Genomic DNA, 14,958 nt, shown 5'->3' on the forward strand with positions numbered 1-14,958 from the left:
AACGACGCGTTGACTCCTTTGCCTTAATCATATATTATTATAAATGAGAAATAGCCGAAGTAGCATTTGTTGTATTGATTTAAATGCATTTAAAAAATCTTCGTCGTCTGAGGCGTAACTTAATGAAATAAATACCAGACGTTTATTGACTCTTATAAAGGTATATACAGGGTTTGTCCGGAAAAAAAGTGTACTGAGCTCACGAAAAAAAAGTATTACACTTTTACATATCTTAAGCTAATATTCCTCAAAATAGGACCCTTGTGAGTCCATACACTTGTTCCAGCGGCGTTCCCATTCCTGGAACGCTCCCGCGAAGGCATCATCGGGAACCTCTCGAAGACACGTCGTCACGGCCTCTTTGACGGCGTCCAAAGTCCCGTATCGCGTTCCTTTCAAACTCCTATTTATCTTCGGGAACAGAAAGAAGTCCGGTGGTGCCAAGTCCGGGCTGTAGGGCGGGTGCGGCAGTGTTGCCACGCCGTGCTTGGCCAAGAAGTCCGACACGACAAGCGCGGTGTGAGACGGCGCATTGCCGTGATGCAGCCGCCAGATGTTTTTGATCGATGGCCGGACGCGGGCGACTCTTTTTCGAAGCCTGTCGAGCACTTGGACGTAAAATGCAGCATTTACAGTTTGTCGTTCAGGTACAAATTCGTAGTGGACGACTCCCCTTTTGTCAAAAAAGACTATGAGCATCGCCTTGATCCGAGATTTGCTCATGCGAGCTTTCTTTTGACGGGGTGATGATGGAGTGTGCCACTCCGCACTTTGTCTCTTCGACTCCGGGTCGTACTCAAAGATCCACGTCTCGTCACCCGAAACAACGTTCTCTAAAAAATGTGGATCATTTTTGCAGTGATCCGCAAGTTGTGTCGCGATTTCCAAACGATTGAGTCTTTGATCATCACTGAGCCCTTTCGGCACCAACTTTGCACAAATTTTTCGCATCTGTAATTGCTCCCTAATAATCTCGTGCACTATTGTTTTTGGCACATTACACTGCTCGACCTCTGCTCTGCCCTCCACGAACATCTTGTGCCACCGAAAGATCATGTTTCTGGACATGGCTGACTCCCCGTAAGCCTGGTTAATCATACCGACAGTTTCGGTAGACGATTTCACAAGCTTTACCGCAAATTTGATGGAATAACGCTGCTCCAAAAACTTCGGCATCGCGTTCCGTGACGTGGGTCGAGCGTGGAGGTTCGCGTTAACAGAGCTCCTCACTACACCACAGCTCAGAGCCGACTGCCTTTTTCAGCGTCGCTTGCCAACATACCCCCCTCCAATCGCAGCCCGTCAGAGCGGTGCTGGGCGCGCCTGGAGCGGCGGGAAAAAATCAGTACACTTATTTTCCGGACGAACCCTGTATTTAGAGTTATAATATATCTTACAAATATTCAACAGTGAAGAAAATTAGCCACGTAACTTGAATGCTTAACCACCCTTAAACAATAAAATAAGTTAAATAAAGAGCTCAGTAAATAAAATCAGCCGCCACATTCTTCAGTGAGAGATACAGGACAGATTCTTATTTCAAGGCTAGTTGTATCTTTCTTTTCCGTTGCAGCATTTTTTATGCTAACCTCATCTCCCACCAAGGAAAGTGACGCGTTTCTCTTACGAATAAAAATTTACAAGAAATCGACATGGTAGAATCATTTTCAAGAGTAGAACAGTGAACCAACTGGGCCTTTTAATTTAATACAGGACTACCATAATGAGTAATAAAAATTTTAACCCAACATTAATAGTGAAAAATGTTGAAAAACGCCTAAAATTAACCATCGTTTAAAACATGGTAACTATTTTATTGCTATTCCTTTCATTAATTTTGGCATTAAACGATCATGTCAAATTAAAAATGGTACTTTAATAATTTATTTTCCATCGAAGGAGATATTCATTAACGTTGATTTACTGATAAGATTTTTGAGAATTTTGCAATCCTAGCCTAGTTTGATGAGATTTGCTTCCACGCTGTTCTTTGCGGAAACGGAAACTTTTTTAGAAAAAACTAAACTGATTACTTAAAGTAGTAAAACTTTTAACATAGCTACCTGTGGCAATATGGGTATCGTGTTTGAATAGCATTATTGGCTGTAAATGGGTGGATCGTTTAAAAAAACCTATCAGGTTAACCATATGAAAATTGACTATTATTATTTGAGGCTTTTTTATCATATAATGCAAGCACTTAAAAGCAATTACGGATGTACTATTTTGAGTATTATCATAAATCTCAAAGAACCAATCATCCTGAGTAAGAAATTTAAATAACGAGAGGATAACGATTGGAAGGTGATTTCAGGTGAAAAAAAGATAATCAAAAAGTCTTGATACACCGTTAACTTAACCAACAGCTCGAAAAATCGATTTGGAGGGATAGGTAGGTTGCATTATTAAATTCTTTCTAATCGTTCCTCCAGCATGGGTGGTTCCGGAAGTCATATTTCTGGTACCAATGAAGAGATAAAATGATGTGGAAAAAAATATGGCTAAAACTGGTCCATACGAGTATGTAGACTGCTAAATAAGATACTTGCAAACCGTTTATGAAATTTTTATGCAAATCTGATAAGGCTCTTATATCTCATAAAGGTAATTAACAAACAATGTGTTTCAGAATACGAATCAACGTAATAAACGTCCTTTAGATCTTATTAAACAAGGAATAAATTTGAACAGGTACTATTCAGTTTGATCTTGGATGCATTGCGATTTAATCAGATTAAAACTTCCAAATATGGTAAAATTATAAGAGGAACAAAAGAAAATTTTCCAAATTTTGATAAACAACAACAATGTAAGTTACAATAATTATGGACTGTTTTTCAGGGAAAGGTATAGTTCAATTTAATTAATTAAATAATATAATTCATGATTTATTGTCTCTCTGTTATAGAATATTTCTAGGAACCTACGTGATTATCTTTACGATATAGTAATGATGGTGACAGCTATTATAATTATCAGCAAGAATAACGTAGTGTTTAGTGACGAATAGTAAAATTGTACTATTTAAAAAATTTGTTGTCTCAGGCGTAACTTTGTGGAATTTGCATAACATATTGAAATGTAATGAAATAATTGACTTTGTAATTCCACACACTTTATTTAAAAACACGACCCAGGTTTCGACGTTGAACGTCATCATCAGGTGGTCCTCATAGAAGCACGCTGGCTATGTATACCTTCTGATCATAGGAGGGGGGGGGTTGGTCAGAGAGGGAGGTTGGAGGGGTAAAAAGGTTACAATGTAGCTGGGAAGAAAAGAGAATTACATTTTTGATTTAGAAGAGTGGTAGGTCTAGGAGTGGGGAGTGGGAGGGATACAAAATTTCGTTGGCAAGATCATCTTTCCAACGGACACATTTCAAATTTTCTAACTGCTCCAAAGCATCGAGCCTTTGACCTTTTTCTTCAAAATGAATAATTTTTGTCACAACGTCACTTTTGTGGTCACTTTCGATGAGGTGTTTTGCAAAGAGGGATGTTATGTTCTTATTTTTTACACATGTTTGGTGTTCTTTAATCCTTTCTTTAAATTTCCGTCCTGTTTGTGTGGAATACTGTCAATTCTATCAATTCTAATGTACAATTCACGTGTGAAAAAGAGGAAAAAGGTTCCCTGAATTTCCTCGACCTATCCATTTCTAAAGACAAAGATGGGTTACAGTATTCCATTTTTAGGAAAGAAATGTATACAGACCAATTAATTAATTCCTCTTCAAGGCATTGCTTCACCCAAAAGCTTTCGGCATTTCATGCAATGATCCACCGTTTGACCGCTATCCCTATGTCAAAATTCAATGTAAATAAGGAACTTAATGTAGTTAAAACGTTAGCAGTAAACAATGGTTATTCAGAAGATCTAATACATAAACTTTACCGGAATAAACTTACAAAAATAGCCTTAAGCCACATTTACAACCCCGAACATGTAAAAGATCCCACTGCCAAATGGCGGAGAATACTATATCTTGGGACTATTTCTCAAAAAGTAATTAAAAGTTTACCTAAAGAAAAAAATTAAATGTGCCTTTTACAGTCGTTCATGCCTTAAGAACCTGATCTCTCACACTAAAGACAAAGTCCCCGAAAACGAGAGGAGTGGAGTGTATAAGTTAAAGTGCTCGGATTGTAGCACAAAGTATATTGGACAAACAGGACGGAAATTTAAAGAAAGGATTAAAGAACACCAAACATGTGTAAAAAATAAGAACATAACATCCCTCTTTGCAAAACACCTCATCGAAAGTGATCACAAAAGTGACGTTGTGACAAAAATTATTCATTTTGAAGAAAAAGGTCAAAGGCTCGATGCTTTGGAGCAGTTAGAAAATTTGAAATGTGTCCGTTGGAAAGATGATCTTGCCAACGAAATTTTGTATCCCTCCCACTCCCCACTCCTAGACCGACCACTCTTCTAAATCAAAAATGTAATTCTCTTTTCTTCCCAGCTACATTGTAACCTTTTTACCCCTCCAACCTCCCTCTCTGACCAACCCCCCCCCCCTCCTATGATCAGAAGGTATACATAGCCAGCGTGCTTCTATGAGGACCACCTGATGATGACGTTCAACGTCGAAACCTGGGTCGTGTTTTTAAATAAAGTGTGTGGAATTACAAAGTCAATTATTTCATTACATTTCAATATGTACTATTTAACTCGCATATTCCATAACAGATAAAATTCAATAATATTTATCTTCTAAATTAAATGCAAATATTTTTAGTGATACACGAAAAAGAGGTGACCAAATCATGTGAAGGTTAATGAAGTAGTGATATCTGGTAGGAAAAGAAATAAAATATATTTTACAGATCATATAAAATAATAATGTCAATGGATTATACTACTTAAAATCGGTGAAAACTGTAGAAACAATGATAAAATTTAGAATTATTATGTGTCTTAGTGTAAAACAAGCGAAAAAAGAGTATATATTCCCAATCAAATAAAATAAAGTGAGCGAACAGAAAACAATTTAACTCTCGGTAAATGTAAACTTTAATGATCACATATACTTGGAGATGAAAGATTGTCCTATCCATGACAACGACAAATCTCAAGACTATCGTGACAGCAGAGTGGTTTTATCGTTCAATAATTGGTACAAATCAGACCGTATTCATATATGGGCCGACAGAAAGACAGGTAAAACGGGTGATGAAATTCGTTGCGTCTCAAAAGCTTCGAATCTTTACCCGAATCATTAGATTTATTTCCCTGAATTGACTATTAAGACAATGATTCAGAAAACCCCATATCTTCTTAAAACACTATCCTTTTTCTGTCGCAATTTGGGAAAGAATTATATAATTAATCGTTTCTAGCGTAACTTCGTGGAATTGTTCAATGATGAAAAATGGCAATATAAAACTTTGTAAATAGAAAGGTTTATACTTCCTAATAAGCTTTTTGCTGAAAACAGCTATTCACCAGCTCCTTGGAAGCATGGCCAATAATTCTTGTAATCCTAGCCCCTCTTCGGTATTCAACGCTGGAAAAGCTTTGATTCAGATTGAAACAGAGATTTGATTCGGAGCTAATTACGATGACGACTGGTTTTTCATTCTTTCCATCGGAATTTTAGTAGTGAACAAAAAGGTAATGTCAGTTCGTCTGACAGGTTGACGTGACAATAGACAAGAATGGCATTTTCACGACTTTGAGGCAAACATTACGGCACCAACGGAAGCACTTAAACGAAAGTCGTCCTTCACCCCTTTCAAAAAAATTATCCCCGATTATCAGAGCAAACATCCCCCGATAATTTTCTCTCATGGGGGAAGGGTTAAAAATCTTATTGCGTGACATGTTTTTGATTTGTATATAAAATCATTCCTGCTCCGAATCGGATAACAGACACGACAATGGAACGCCACTTGCAGTTAGTCTTCTTTGCAGCGCTACTCATCGCCACGTCCATCGTGGACTGTGATGGAAAGAGCATAAGCGTGAGTAGGAGCCAGCAGCCGCCTTATTTAAAATTCATTGGACTGGTGTTAGATTCCTGGATTCCCTGGGATATCAGAGTATTTTAATACATCCCAAAGACTTGGTGTTGATCCATTACGTTTGAATCTGCGGGAATTATAGATTTATACACATAATTTTGTTAAAAAACGCCAAAGTGCTGCAAGATTAGGTGAAAAATTAAAAAAATAGTCGAAATATTTATCCTATTCTACTATTTTAGAATATATTTATCCCTCTTAGAGCCTATTTAGAAGTATTGCCTCAAGAAATACTAATCCCCCTTGAGTATTAAGTTTCAAACACACGGATAGATAGTTCTAGAAGTTAACATCTTAAGGATTTTTTTCATGGCGGTTTCTTTATCAGTTAGAAATTCATTGATTCTAGGGTGAATATTTTAAGTTTTTTCCGGCCCGTGATTATGCTAAATTTTAATGATAACTTTACTTCTTGACGGCCCATACTTAAGTGAAAAAATGATACAACAAGTACAACGTCCTAAAATTGCCTTATTATGTAAACGACCGGTTTTTCTTGTTTCGGAAAAAATTACGTTTTAGAGAAGCGTGTTATTTCATGCACGCGACGATGTTATAACATGCGAGCCTGATTAAATACCAAATGCCTACAGGCATTTCTTGAATTTTCTTAGAGTCCATTTTATTTTATCTTAGCAGATATTCCAACAAATGGCGCTGAAAAACGTTATTGCATGCGAAAATTGTAGATAAATACTACCTTGATCAAAAGGTTCCCGGAATAACCACCGTGTGGCGCTCCCATCGTTCCGATTTGAGTTCTGTTTTTTTTGTTAAATTGGTACATCTGTTGTTGATCTTCCCTTTAAATCTTAGTGTCATAACTTGACATTTGCAAAAGTTACGTAGCCAAGAGTACATCTATCTCTGTGTGTGTTGGCGATTTTTTACAATTGCAGAAATGGATTTAAATTTGCAATAACGAACTTGTATTAAATTTTGCGTAAAAAACGGATTTAGTGGCGCACGGACGTTGGAAATGTTGGAAAAGTGTTTCGGCAACGATTCTCTAAAAAAAAACGGTCGTTTACCAGTGGCACGAGCGGTTCAGAAGTGGTCGTGAGTCAATCGAAGATGATGAACGCAGTGGCAGACCATCGACATCGAAAGTCGGTGAAAAAATTGATAAAGTAAAAGAAATGTTGGTCAATAACCGCAAATTAACCATCAGAGAAATAGCGGAGGACTTGAACATTGCCTATGGATCCGCCCAAGACATTGTGGTTAATGATTTGGGTTTCCGTCGTATAGCATGCCAAAAGACCTCAATTTCATGCAAAAAAGAGACCGTGTTGACGTCGCAAAAGACATGATTTGCGAGGCTGAATCCGATCCCACATTCATCAAAAGGATCATTACTGGAGACGAGACGTGGGTTTATGAGTACGACACGCAATCCAGACATCAGGCAAGTGAATGGCGTTCACCAAATGAGCCGAGACCAAAAAAACCACGTCGTTTTCAGTCAAAAAAGAAGGCAATGCTGACGGTTTTCATGGATTACAACGGTGTAGTGCATCATGAATTTTTGCCAGAAGGCCAGACAGTAAACAAAGAGTATTATTTGGGCGTTATGAGACGTTTGCGTGAAGCAATTCGCCGAAAGAGACCAGAAATGTGGGCAGAAAACTCGTGGATTTTGCACCATGATAACGCACCGTCGCACAGTGCTATCATTATTCGTAATGTTTTGACGAAAAATGCAACAAATACCATCCAACAGCCACCGAATTCACCTGATTTGGCTCCCTGTGACTTCTTTCTGTTCAATCGAGTTAAAAAACCATTACGGGGAACGCGTTTTAGCAGCCGAGAGGAAGTAATGGAAAAATCGCAGGAAGCACTGATGGACATACCGAAAACCGAATATAAAAAATGTTTCGAGGATTGGATCAAGCGCTGGCATAAGTGTGTTGCAGTCGATGGGAATTACTTTGAAGGGGACAATATAGATTTAGATGAATAAACTTGTATTTTTAATTTTCTGAATAAATTCCGGGAAATTTTTGATCAAGGTAGTATGTTCTTTAAAATACGTTGCATCTACAGTTTAATGAAAGAAACATCAAAACAGGAAGATTTTAATGGGCTTCATAGGAACGGTTTTAATGTAATACGAAACAATGGTTTACCAACTTTTAAATTAAGAGTAATAAATGTGATTAATTTTTTGGAGTCTAAAAAAATATTTTATAGAAATTTTTGCGAGAGATATGTAATGATAGAGGTTATTTGTTACAATCTCGTGGTCGGGTAATTAGGTTTAGGCATCAATCAGACGGAAATGTAGAGGGACACCTGAAGCAACATTATCCGAATGTTTTAGCACAATAAACCAAGGATAACGCAGCAAATGTTAATCTAGCGTTTTTTTTTTCGCAGGTTCATAAAAATTTAACACCAGATTTCGATCAGAGTTATATGTGCTGTTAGCCCTCACATTTAATTTTCAGATAATCTATTTTATATTTTTTAAGAGTATAGAAGAACTCAATCGCCGATTTTAGAAATAGTAACCTGTCAGAGTCGTTAAGTTTAAATAAAAATAATATCTTATTCGTTTACCTAGGAGAGTTTAATTAATGTTTTAAAATACGAAATGGTTCGTACAATTGTACAATTCTAAAAAAATGTAAATGGTATTGAAATTATTTTACAAGGTCTCTCAGGAAGTTATCAAGTCTTTAAATATTTGAAAAAAATAGCCTTCCTAGAACAATGAAGCCTTAGTCCCCTCCAAAATACTCCCCTTGGGACTTCACACACATCTCACCGTCTTTTCCTTTAACACAATTAAAAGTCCTTCGAAATGGTCATCAGCTGCGCCGTTGCATTCTCCTGTACGATATCTCTCTTTTGCCGGCCCTTGGTGGCGGCAGGGTAACGTTCTCGTCTACCAACCCAGAGGCTGCAGGTTCGATTCACTCTTAGATGGATTTTCCCCCATCTAGGGCTTGGCTGTATGTAATTATCTTCAATGTAATATCTGCAATGTAAGGGTTAGGTGGAAGAAGGGACTGCAAGTCTCAACCTCGCCTAATTAAGTCGATGAATAAATAAATAAAATAAATTATCTCGTCAACCGACTGCTGGGAACTCTGGGCTTTTGTTTTAGGGACATATCCGTTGACCTATGACTCATCTCCAAAGATGACTTTTTTTTATAATACCTGGTTCATCTTTTTGCGGCTTGAAGCAAGTCCTCTGCAACTGCTGCACGAAATTCTTGACGATGGCGAGATATAAAAGAATTCGACGAGGCAGCTGATGATCATTCTGAAAAAGCACTTGCTGATTGTTTTTAAGTGTAATAGACGCTGGGATAAAGGTGTTAGGTTCCAAATGGAGTACTTTGAAGGGGACTAAGGCCTCATAGCTGTAGGTAGACTATTTTTCTCAAAATATTGCATGGTTGGATCCTTTGTATCTCGCATACTCGTATAAAGTAGCTCTGAGTGAATAGAGATAACAATTCTTCTCAATGGTGTGACGTTAAACTTTGAGAACCTCCCATCCCCTATGGCTTTGTTTCAAGTTTTCCAGAATGCATTATCAAGAGGTGGCATAATGTGCATTACAATAAACGTGCACAATACAAAATTTTTCTATAAAGTTAATTTACCATCAGCATATCCCGATTTCAGAAATAAAAACACCCTCTTGGGAAGGGTTAAGGATGTTAGCTTATTTTATAAACTTAAGAGAGATTTCAAGTTTCACTAAAGTGAATGCTTAACTTAAAAAATATGTAAAAAGATAATATTATATGCATAATATTTTTTTACTAAGTAATCTACCGGTTAAGGTAGGTTTTTGGATGGACACAGCTCCTAAATAAATACTTTGTGGCTCCTAGCGAAACATCTACATCAGGTCCCTCTTCATCTCTGAATACCTTCTTCCTCCCTTCATCCCGTCCAACATCCCTATCCTCTTCCTTACCTTTCCTCGTTTGCCCAACATTCTCCCCTCAATTACAGTCTTCAACATCCCACTGCCGGTCAACACCCCCTTCATCCACTTTTCCTGCCTCCATAGGATTTCTCCCAACAAATCCCTCTCTTTGCCCACCATACCAAGCACTTCCTCATTTGTTTTCTTCTCGGTTCATTTCACCTTCTCCATTCTTCTCCACACCCACATTTCAAAAGCCTCCAATCTACGTCTATCCTCCTGCTTCAATGACCACGTTTCCGCACCGTACATAGCTACGCTCCATATCAAAGTTTTTACGAGTCTTCTTAATATCCTTACTAAACATCCCTGTCATTAACTCACTCATCCTATCTATAATATACTAGTATGTATGATAGTTTTCTTTTATCACTGTATTATCTCGTTGTAAAAATTTAAGAACTTGTCATTTAATGAGTCCAATAAATGTTTTCATCTGAAATTGCTTCAAGAGATTTCCTTAGTCTTAATTACTTCATTGTTTTTTATATTAATTTGTAAGGATTTTGGTGAAAATATTTCGCTTTTCACTGTCATCAACCAGCTACATATAAGAAGATGGAAAAATGGAAGTGATTTCACATAAGGTAATAGGGCTGTTCGAGTTCGTAATTAGAGCTGCATGATCGTCACTGATACTTTACCAATAGATAAAGAAAATAATGTGGAAAGGCTTGATGGAAAGTAGTAACAACATTTCCAAGTTGTGAACTTCATGAATGTGCGTGTGCTATTGAGAGGATTTTAAAATCTTGACTTTTATATTGTAGAGTGGGCCTCGGAAAACGGCTGAGGTGAAGTTAGTCGATGAAATCAATAATCGACTACCCTTCTCATGTGAAACATATAAATAAACCGTTTTATAAGAACCCTATAGGAAATTATAAATAGAATAACATGGTTTTTGACTTTTTATGATCATTTTTTCCCTCACTTCTTTCATTTTGTTCTTTTGATTTATTTTTCATAAATTATTTGCACCTTTAGTAAGCATGCTACCTTTCTGGTCTGTGCTATAAAAACCCTATCAATACCATCCCCGCGTTTTTTTCGAATCAGTATCAGAATAAGATGATGAGAAAAAATAACAATTTGGTTTTCTTTATTTATTCCAACAATTAAAAAGAAGAGCCTCAAATTGCTTATGCTTCAGTCATAGGTACCAATCATTTTTTGTGATGTGATGTGGAGGAATTAATTTGTTTTTTTACTATTAATTTTGATCCACATTGTGAAATTATTTAACCTTTGTCCAATGATTTTCAGGGCCACACTCATAAAAGTATCTTCCTACCAGTGATCGCTTTCCCAGCAACCGGAGCAAATATAACTGCAACGGTAAGTGTTTTAGCAGTAACTAATAGTCACTTTAACTATTCTTCAAGGAAACAAAAGTAAGGCATTTTTAGCTCCAGATGGATAATTTGAGGAATAAAAGAAAATATTACCTTTCACTTCATGCAAATTTGATTGTATTCTATGATAATTGTGTTGTTAATTGCGAACTATTAACTGCAACTAGTATTTAGAAGTTTTCTGTAGAAGTTTTCTAGAACTGTAACACATATTTAGAAGTTTTTTCTAATTCCCAGTTTTTCTGCATGGTTTTTCACTTATCTATAATACATTTGAAGGCATTCTGCGGTTGCCGTACTCAAATAGATATGATTTTTCTGGGCGAAGCTTACCTGATCTATATTTTACTAACCAATGTTCGTTCTCGTCATCTCATAATCATTGCCGATAAAGAGCAAGTATTCCCCAATATCTAAAATATTTTCTTTTTCAATTTATGATTTGTGAATGCCTTAAAGGAATGTGCAGGGGAATGATCACTAAACTTATAAGTAGCAGGATAGAATCAATCAATATTTAACGCTTGATTTGATGTTGAATGACGCAATGCAGGCAGTATAGACAAATGAACAGAGTATGGATTTCTCTAATTGGATTTGAAATCCGATTTTTAAACCTACAAATTAATTTTAAAAAGATCTCAGTTTACTCATTCAAATCATTCTACTGACATAAAATCACTTCCAACACTAGTTAAATTTACATTTCAGGTTTAAGAATGCTTTTCTGGAGTTTATGATTGAGATTGCAAGAGATTTTAAAGAGTATGGGAAACATATTTTTGCAGTCAAGATATTCCTATTACTCGGGCTAAAACACTATAGACAAATTAATTATTTCAAATCTTGTTTGCGGGATTTTCTGATAGATTGACCAACCTAATTATGTTCAATTTTTATTTGAACGTGACTCCACCTACCTAAATGAATTAATAACCGATGAGCTTATTTTTATGAAGATAATAGTTGGGAAAACGTTTATCTTCAGCTCAGAATTCTGCAGTAAGAGAATAAAAATCGATAATACCTCTGGCACCAACAATCATTTCAAAATCCAAGGGTTTACTCATAAGACAGTCGTTATGTTTGGTCAATGTTTTCTTTATTCTCCAAAAATTTCTTTTGATAATTTTCAACTGTTTTTATCACCTCTATTGGCCTGCAACTTCTTTAAAGTCTTCCAAGTCCAAGAAAATCCTCATTCCATTTTAAGAATCATTAATTTAACTTTACTTCGTTTATTTTGTGTTGACATTTGTTCTGTCAACATTCGTATCACTGGTGTAGGCATTGGTATTTGAATTATGAAAAATTTCAAAACCTTTTCCAATATTTTTTATTCATATATATTATTTGTTATATATGCTGTTTAGTTATTGTCTTTAGCAAACAAATATTTTGTTTTTTAGATCCCAGTAGGAAACTTAATAGTTCTGACATTTACTATAGCATATTCTTCCTCCTACAAAAGTTTAAAAAAAATCTCTTCTGCGCATGTAATATCATTAAATTAATATGATAGGTTCTGTTTCATTACATGTAACTCTACACTTCACTTTTATTGCAATTATAGCCTATAGTGCCCGTTTTTCTTAACCTAACAATTCATTATTTAGACCTCCACATCGCCCATCATTATTTCTTGTTTTTTTTTTTGATTTTTTGATGTAAATAACCCTTCAAATAGAGCCGGTTCATTTAAATTTTCTTCTGCTTTTTTTTTGCTATAATCAAAATTGATGAAGGAAGAGGCCTTGGTGGCTTGTGTTGACCCAAATTTCGCTACGTTTCGGCATGAAGGTCAGTTCGATTGGGGAGGGTAAAGAGCACCTGAAGAAAACCCCTGAGGTGAATGAAAAATGTATATGCATTTATTATAAACTTGGAGAAGTCGGGAGACAGTTCCTTTAACTGCACTCACATATGAGTAAAATATGATTCCAATAAAAAGGTACAGCCTGTGTTCAGCTGAGGTTTTCGAGAATCAACTCTATGTGAACATGCCAGCCTCCAGTCAGTAGCGGGGCATTCTAACACTATCTAGCAAGTCAAATTTTTTAGCGCTACCAGCGACCCCTTTAGCCAAGAAAAAAACTGGAAACTAATTGTCTCGTCTATTTTAGTTCACGCTGAGAGCGGGGATAGCGAACCGTCGTAACAGAATCAGGGAAGAATCCCATCTGGGCAGAAACGTGAAATAAACAGAGGACGTCCTGCTTCCAGTGCCTCGAGTTCATGACGTTATGTTTCCTGGATTCTGCTCCTGCTGCACTGTGGGGAAGGAAGAAATCATTAAATGTATTTGTGCAAGAAGACCATATGGTCCCATTTGGAGCTGCGCCAGATCCTTCCGGATATCTTGCTATCTTCGCCAAATCTCATCGGCGTGTGGCCGCTCCAAGTTTTACGCTGAATGTTTTTAAAAATAAAAAAACCTCTGGAATCCATTGATAAATACTTCAGGAATTAATGTTCTATTTGATTTTATAATAAGAATTTTTCGTGGGCTTGAAAATAAAGTCTAAGAATAAAGAACATGAGGACTACCGTCCAAAAGTTATGCTTCACAAAATACGCAAAAATAAAAATGATCAATTTAAATATCCTGTTTTTTTAGTTCCCTTTTTATGTTATAGTTTTAAGCTAATATCAATTAATTTAAATGTAAAATTACTCATAACTTAAATAAAAACAACTTATTTTCAAATATAAATATTTACTTGTTTGTAATATATTTATGCATGCATACTTTTTCGTCAAATTATGAAAGGTTTTTCTTAACACATTTATAAACTGTCTCATAACCAACAGATTGAGCACATTACCTCCCTTAATTACTGGGCATATTAATAAACTTATTTAAGACAGTGTAGCTTCCGCACAACTGCTATCGTTCAGGAACGAGACAATATAAGTATGTGGGAATCCATTTAGATTAACGGGGTGAGAATGTGAAAATGTGCTATAGTCAAAAGACTCTTCTTCATGCACTAGCATTAAAAATCTTCTTGGGTAACATAGCTGTAATGTATGATTCGATTATAAGTTTATTTACATTACGTAAGTACTGTACATATAATTGTTTTTTCCAAACAGATTTAATTATTATTGAAGTATCGTAATAATAAAATACTATTAATATTGAGCAATGTTAATGTGGTAATAGTGTTAAAGTATCAGTGGTAGTCATAATAATAAATAATTGCATGAATATAATAGTGGAACTATTAGTTGAAATAATAAGCTATAATATTCATTTGTCCGGAAAATATTTCTATCTTAATGTCCTAAATAGTTAGTTGTTTTGATGTTATTGAATTATTTTAAGATCAGGATAAATTCTTCCACATTTCACTTTTAACAGCCAGAGTAATTTAACCTGTTTAAACAAAATTATGATGGGCCGGGATAGTAAGTATATTATCTATTTAAAAATATCTTTAGTGATATTACCTGAAAAATTAGTACTCGAAACGACGAGGAGAGCGGGTTGTTTTTATAAAGTTAAGGAACGTGTAATATCGAAAGCCAGCCGGAATATATACGAATACACGAAGAGTGTTACTATATCTTGCTGTTTAATTTAGCCATTACACATTCCTTAATGGGCACTTTCAATGCA

At 35.9% G+C, this 14,958-nt stretch overlaps 1 long non-coding RNA gene across 1 annotated transcript; it reads left to right on the top strand.

The window, feature by feature from the left end:
• The first annotated feature begins 5,878 nt into the window (after nt 1-5,878).
• LOC139688027 (uncharacterized) lies at nt 5,879-13,917 on the top strand. Its single transcript, XR_011700716.1, has 3 exons — nt 5,879-5,967; nt 11,248-11,319; nt 13,460-13,917. It is a non-coding gene; the product is annotated as an uncharacterized lncRNA (long non-coding RNA).
• The last annotated feature ends 1,041 nt before the right edge of the window (nt 13,918-14,958 follow it).

Source organism: Hetaerina americana, unplaced genomic scaffold, assembly GCF_022747635.1.
Source record: "Hetaerina americana unplaced genomic scaffold, ioHetAmer1.1.p SCAF_2, whole genome shotgun sequence".
Taxonomy (NCBI): Eukaryota; Metazoa; Arthropoda; class Insecta; order Odonata; family Calopterygidae; genus Hetaerina; species Hetaerina americana.